This window comes from Ornithorhynchus anatinus, chromosome 7, assembly GCF_004115215.2.
Source record: "Ornithorhynchus anatinus isolate Pmale09 chromosome 7, mOrnAna1.pri.v4, whole genome shotgun sequence".
NCBI lineage: Eukaryota > Metazoa > Chordata > Mammalia > Monotremata > Ornithorhynchidae > Ornithorhynchus > Ornithorhynchus anatinus.
Genome location: NC_041734.1, coordinates 51,288,446 through 51,295,684, shown reverse-complemented (window position 1 = coordinate 51,295,684; position 7,239 = coordinate 51,288,446). Strand labels below are relative to the sequence as shown.

General features: G+C 46.5%; 1 non-coding gene across 1 annotated transcript; it reads right to left on the bottom strand.

Annotated features, from left to right (window-relative positions):
* Positions 1-1,746: 1,746 nt before the first annotated feature.
* On the bottom strand, positions 1,747-1,879 carry LOC114813440. Its single transcript, XR_003761160.1, has one exon. It is a non-coding gene; the product is annotated as a small nucleolar RNA SNORA7 (small nucleolar RNA).
* Positions 1,880-7,239: the final 5,360 nt, after the last annotated feature.

Below are 7,239 nucleotides of genomic sequence, written 5' to 3'. Positions count from 1 at the left end.
AGAGCTGAGATGTCCATGTCAGATGGATTCTAATGCCGGCTCCACCACACTCGTCTGCTGCGTGGTCTGGGGCAAGACACTTCACTTCTTGGTGCCTCAGTTGCTTCATCTGTAAAATGGAGATTAAAACAGTAAGCCCCATGAGGGACAGAGACTGTGTCCAATCCATTTTGCTTGTATCCACCCCAGGGCTTAGTACTCTGTCTGGCACATAGTAAGCACTTAAAAACCACAATTATTACTCTTTTGTACTGTACTCTCCCAAGTGCTTAGTACAGCACTCTGCACACACTAAACATCATTAAGCACTAGGGAGAACAAACAGCTTTCATGGTCAAACCAGCACAGCAAAAAAAGTATGGCACGGACCAGGTAACGGCTTCTATCATGGAGCCTGGTCCTACTGAAGGCCGAGACCAAGTCTTGGCTCAAATTAAGCCTGATCCCACTGGTAGCAAGTCCGCCTGGTTAACAAAGAGCTTGTCTGTCTCCCCCATTAGACCTGAAGCCCCTCGAGGACAGGGACTGAGTCATTTTTCTTTCGTTCAAAGCCTAGTTCAGTGCTTTGTTCAGAGGAAATGCTCAGTAAACATTTCCAACTATTCTGTGCCTTCAGCCTCTCTCTAAGGGGATAGAGGTAAGAGGAAAGAAGTTGGGGAGAAGAGAAAGAAGCCTCAGGACAGGGCCCTGAGTTCAGAAAAGCTGGAAGTGGAGTGAGGGACTTCACTCTTTCTGGGCAAGCAAAATATCTAACAGTTAATAATAATAATTATGGTACGTGTTAAGCACTTACGTGCCAGGCACTCTAAGCACTGGGATAGATACAAGCAAATTGGGTTGGACATAGTCCCTGTCCCCCTTGAGGCTCACAGTCCCAAACCTATTTTACAAATGAGGTAACTGAGGGCCAGAGAAGGCAAGTGACTTGCCCAAGGTCACCCAGCAGCCAAGTGATGGAGCCGGCATTAGAACCCACGACCTTCTGACTCCAGGCCCATACTCTACTATGTCATGCTGCTGCTTCTCTGTTGCATGAACTTTCCCAAGAACCTGGTAGAGTTCTCCGTACACAGTAAGCATTCGGTCAATCAGTGATATTTATTGAGGCCTCGCTGTGTGCAGAGTGCTGTACTAAGTGCCCGGGAGAGTACAGTATAACAGAGTTGGTAGACACATTCCCTGCCCCCAGTGAGCTTACATTGACTGAATGACCTCACAGACCCCAGCATCCTTAAGTGGGAACCATTCATTAGAAGGCCTAGAGGAGATCACAGTCACGGGGACAAAGCAACATGGTCTAGTGGATAGAGCAAGGGCCTGGGAGTCGGAAGGTCATGGGTTCTAATCCCAGCTCCACCACTTGTCTGCTGCGTGACCTTGAGCAAGTCACTTCACTTCTCTGGGCCTCAGTTCCCTCATCTGAAAAGTGGGATTAAGACCGTGAGCCTTAGGTGGGACAGGGACCGTGAAGAACCGATTATCTTGTATCTATCCCACCGCTTAAAACAGCGACCGGCATATTGTTGTCTTATGCTGTCGAGTCGTGTCCGACCCATAGCGTCGTCACGGATGCATCGGTTCCAGAACGCCCCACCTCCATCTGCAATCTTACTGGTAGGATATCCTTAGAGTTTTCTTGGTAAACTCTTGCAAGTGGTTTACCACTGCCTTCTCCTGCGCAGTAAACTTGAGTCTCCGCCCTCGACGCCCTCCCATGCTGCTGCCGCCCGGCACAGGTGAGTTTTGACTTGTCGCAAGTTGCCTTCCACTCGCTAGCCACTGGCCAAGCTAGGAATGGAAATGCCTCTGCTTGACTCTCCCTCCCATATTCAAGACTGGTAGAATACTGGAAACTCTCCAGGTGTGATCCTGAGAAGGGAGACTGGCACAAAGTAGGTGCATAATACCATAATTATTATTATTGGCTGAAACCAACAGCTTTGAGTTGATAGAATCTTATTAGAGGCTGGCATGTTAGGAAAAGTTTCATCCAACACCAAGTTTAGTGAGCAAATTGACTAGTTATCAAGATGTGGGTATGAGTCATCTCTGAAATTATTACCGTACTGATCCCGGCTCCCCATTTCTGTGGTGGATTTATTATTTCCTGAATGCGTGTCCCAGAGGTGAAGACAGGGAACCAAGACTCAAGCCACGGTCTCTGGGAAAGTTAAGCAGAGTTAAACAGCGTCTCATTCCCCGTGAAGAAAAATGCCCTCCCTTCTCACCTTCGTCCCATTGGAAAGGAGACACGTGATCCCGAATAAGGCTGCTTAGACACCCAGACCGATGGAACTCCTGCATCTCTAATAATAATAATAACGTTGGTATTTGTTAAGCGCTTACTATATGCAGAGCGCTGTTCTAAGCGCTGGGGTAGATACAGGGTAATGAGGTTGTCCCACGTGAGGCTCACACTTAATCCCCATTTTACAGATGAGGTAACTGAGGCACAGAGAAGTGACTTGCCCACAGTCACACAGTTGACAAGTGGCAGAGTTGGGATTCGAATCCATGAGCTCTGATTCCCAAGCCCGGGCTCTTTCCACTGATCCACTAGAACATCTGCTCCAGACTTTGCATCTAAAAGAAGTCCCTCCTGGTTGCCCAGGTGGAGATATATACATACCTGTAATTTATTTATATTAATGTCTGTCTCCCCCTCTAGTCTGTAAGCCGTTGTGGACAGGGAACCTGTCTGTTTACTGTCCTACTGTATTTTTCAAAGCAGTTAGTACAGCGCTCCACACACAGTAAGCGCTCACTAAATACGACAGTGTCAGCTGAGTCGGACTGAGGGGCTCCTGGATATAAGAAGCAGCGTGGCTCAGTGGAAAGAGCCCGGGCTTGGGAGTCAGACAGAGGACATGGGTTCTAATCCCAGCTCTGCCACTCGTCTGCCGTGTGACCTTAGGCAAGCCACTTCACTTCTCGGGGCCTCAGTGCCCATTTTACAGATAAGACCGAGCAATCCACATGGGACAACAATCAAGCAAAAATGCCTCACTCTTAGCTTCAAAGCTCTCCATCACCTTACCCCCACCAACCTCACCTCCCTTCTTTCTACGGCCCAGCCCGCACACTCCGCTCCTCTGCCGCTAACCTCCTCGCTGTGCCTCGTTCTCACCTGTCCCGCCATCAACCCCTGGCCCAGGTCCTGCCTCTGGTCTGGAATGCCCTTCCTCCTCACATCTGCCAAACTAGCACACTTTCCCCCTTCTAAGCCCTACTGAAAGCTCACCTCCTCCAAGAGGCCTTCCCAGACTGGGCTCCCCTTTTTCCTCTGCTCCTCCTCCCCTTCTCATCACACCATCTCACTCCCTCTGCTCTAACCATCCCTCCACAGCATTTGCCTATATACATATATATTGATTATTCACTGTAGGCAGGGAACTTGTCTGCTGCTTCTGTTCATTCTTTAAATCGTATTAATTGAGCACTTACTGTGTGCAAAGCACTGTGTAAGTGCTTGGAAGAGTACTGTACAAGAGATACATTCTCTGCCCACAGGTTCACAATCTAGAGGACTGTTGTACTGTAATCTCCCCAACAGTACTGTGCTTTGCACAAAGTAAGTGCTCAATAAATACAACTGATTGATTTTGAGCCTTCTATTCACACCCCAACTTTTATTCCCAAAACTAACAATGATTTGTTATCTAAAAGCACCCATCTCATGCCACACACTTCTGGTTTAAGAGCCACCTGCACCTGCTACAGCCTTTTTTAAAAATGGCATTCGTTAAGTGCTCACTATGTGCCAGGCACTGTACTGAGCACTGGGGTAGATACGACATAATCAGGTTGGACACAGTCCATGCCCCGCAGTGAACTCGCAGGCTTAATCCCCATTTTACAGATGAGGTAACAGGCACAGAGAAGTGAAGTGACTTGCTCAAGGTCACACAGCAAACAAGTGACAGAGCCAGGATTAGAGCTCAGGTCTCTCCAAGTCCCAGCCCTGTGCCCTATCCACTAGACCAGGCTGTTTCTCACCCTACATTTGAGCGTTTCAGACCACGGAGTCTCATCCCCCACCAGGGAAAGCAGAGAAGCAGCATGGCATTGTGGATTGAGCATGGGAGTCAAAGGGCCATGGGTTCTAATCCCACCTCCACCCCTTGTCTGCTGTGTGACCTCGGGCAAGTCACTTCGCTGGACCTCGGTTACCTCACCTGTAAAACGGGGATTGAGACCGTGAGCCTCACATGGTACAGGGACTGGGTCCAACCCAATTTGCTTGCATCTACCCAGCGCTTACTACAGTGCCTCACACAAAGTAAGCACTTAAATACCATAGTTATTAGCTATTATTACCAGGGAGCAGTCAGAGGAACCTTCAGGGTCATCCTGTCCTGCCTTCACAGGTCAGAATGTCAGTCAATACACAGGGCTTTTCAGATGGGACCGTCTTTGATTTCTGAGTCCTCTGCAGAGCTCGTAGTATATATGATTTACCACAGCTGTTCATGGCACAGCTGATTCATTCCCAAGCCCCTGACAGTTTACCCCAGAGAGTCGTGACTTACGGCAAGGCAATTGGCCACTGCTTCTGATTGCGCCCAGCTGGGTTACCTGTATTTTCCTGACTTCTTCCAGCCCACATATCCCAACCACAGAGCAACACAGCTGGTTCCACATATTCACAGGAACTCTTCGCCCAACTTCCCAGCAATCTTCACCAACCCACAGAAACTCTATTCTTCACTAATTCTTATCTGATTACAGACATAGCAACACACATCCTAACTCCCTCTTCCTCCCTCTCCCCACCCCTCCTTTCTCCTCCCTTTGATTCAGGCAATTTCTTTCAGCTTATAGCATATCTTCAATAACGCCGTTTTCCTGGCTGCTGTGATCTTTTGGTCAAATCACATGACCTGAGGTACCATTATGAATAGAAAGTGACAGTGATTATGGAGGAAAAAAAAAAACACACATGATTCCTGTCTTCAAACTACTTGGAATGGAAGGCAGGAAAAGGTAAATTCACAAATGAAACAAGTAGAAATAGAGGGCAGGTGACAGATCTAAAACAAAGATTTCATTAGCAAAAACCACCAAAACATCAACATGTCTAATTTTATTAAGTGCCATCGAGTCATTTGTTTCATAGCAACTCCATGGATATACTTTCTCCAGAATATCCTGTCCTCTGCCATAATCCACAACCTTTCTAATGGGTCTTCCGTTATCATTATGGTTTCTAATAATAATAATAATAATGTTGGTATTTGTTAAGCGCTTACTATGTGCCAGAGCACTGTTCTAAGCGCTGGGGTAGACACAGGGGAATCAGGTTGTCCCACGGGAGGCTCACAGTCTTCATCCCCATTTTACAGTGAGGTAACTGAGGCACAGAGAAGTTAAGTGACTTGCCCACAGCCACACAGCTGACAAGTGGTAGAGTCGGGATTCGAACCCATGACCCGACTCCAAGCGCGTGCTCTTTCCACTGAGCCACGCTGCTTCTCCCATCTGTTTCTATCCATCTCACTGCTGGTCTGCCTCTTCAACGTTTTCCCTAGCATTAGTGTCTTCTCCAGACAATTAGCCCACCTGATTGTGTGTCCAAAATATGCTAATCCAAGTTGAGTCAATTAGGCCTTCCAAAGACCTTTGGTTTAATTTGCTCCAAAATCCATTTGTTTGTTTTTCGGGCAAAAGCCTGCTCCGACACCACATTTCAAAAAAATCGATGTCTAATTTACAAAGCCCTAAATAAGCGCTAGACATAGTTGAAGTGATCAGAATAACCAGACTTGGATGAGGTTAATTAAGAAACCTTCATGAGAGATGTGGAAATTTTCACCAGAAAACACCAAGAGCTGACTAAATAGTTCTCAAACCCAATGTTCTGAGGGTAAATTATGCATGGATAATGTCAGAGACTCTGGTATCACGGCTGTTGCAATCCTCCAAGGATACATGGGGTTGACATTATGAAAAGAGTTTGTTGGGATCCTGAGTAGAATTTGCTTCTCCCTGAACTGAACTCGGGCCTATGTAGCATACTCCTAACCTAGGTCCGATGACAGCCAGCCGGTATTTCTAAGAATCAAAAGAAAATATAGACCTAGGAATTCTACTCTGGATTTCATCAATAAAGCTGCAGAGGCCTCAGTGATTAAATGATGACTTAACTGTACTCTCTCAAGTGCTTATTACAGTGTTCTGCACATAGTGAGCACCCTCTGGTCCCTCACCCTTTCTCCCTTCACCTCCTCTCAGCTAAGCCCCCTTTCCCTCTGCTCCTCTCCTTCTCCCTTCCCTCAGCACTGTGCTCATTTGTATTTTTATTACCCTATTTCATTAATGAGGTGTACATCCCCTTGATTCTATTTATCATGATTATGGTGTCTTGTTTTTGTCCATCTGTCTCCCCTGATTAGACTGTAAGCCCATCATTGGGCAGGGATTGCCTCTGTTGCCAAATTGTACATTCCAAGCGCTTAGTACAGTGTTCTGCGCATATTAAGCACTCAATAAATACTATTAAATGAACAATGTGATTAATAAGAAAACAGGATTTAGTTCCACAACCAGATACAACACAATCTAAGATTTACACCAGAAAGAGAATCAGCCCCTTCTTCCCTGGCCTATTTTCTCATCAGCATAATCAAGGGGCAGGGGGAGGAAGAAGCAAGATACCAGGCCTGAAGAGGCATGTTACCCAGCTGCTGATGGAAAAAGAGGGCTTAAAAAAAAAAGACCTCCTTCCACCTTTATCAAGACTAGGGAGGGTCAGAAGTCAAGCTCCTTTGCTTACTGGGAAATGTAGTTCTTCCTTTCTTCCCTACAGGCAGCATGGCCTAGTGGAAAGAGCACAGGCCTGGAAATCAGAGGTGCTGGGCTCTAATCCTGCCTCTGCCATTTACCTGCTGGGTGGCCTTCGACAAGTCACTTCTTTCCCGGCTCCACATTTCCCTCATCAGCAAAATGTGATTCAATACCTCTCCTCCCTCCTATTGAGGTTGTGAGCTCCATGTGAGACTCGATTAACTTGTATCTACACCTGTACTTAGCATAATGCCCGACACAGCACTTAAAATACCAGAATTAATTAATTAATTAACTCTGGCTGACCTTCAACAAGATCTTTTGGATGACATTTTGAATGACCTAAGATTTTCCATAATGCAGCGCTGCCAACAGAGTTGATGACAGGGAGGCGAGCTGGAAATGATCAATTGGGGGTTTTTTTCTGGTTTCATTTTATTTATAAACATTTAACTT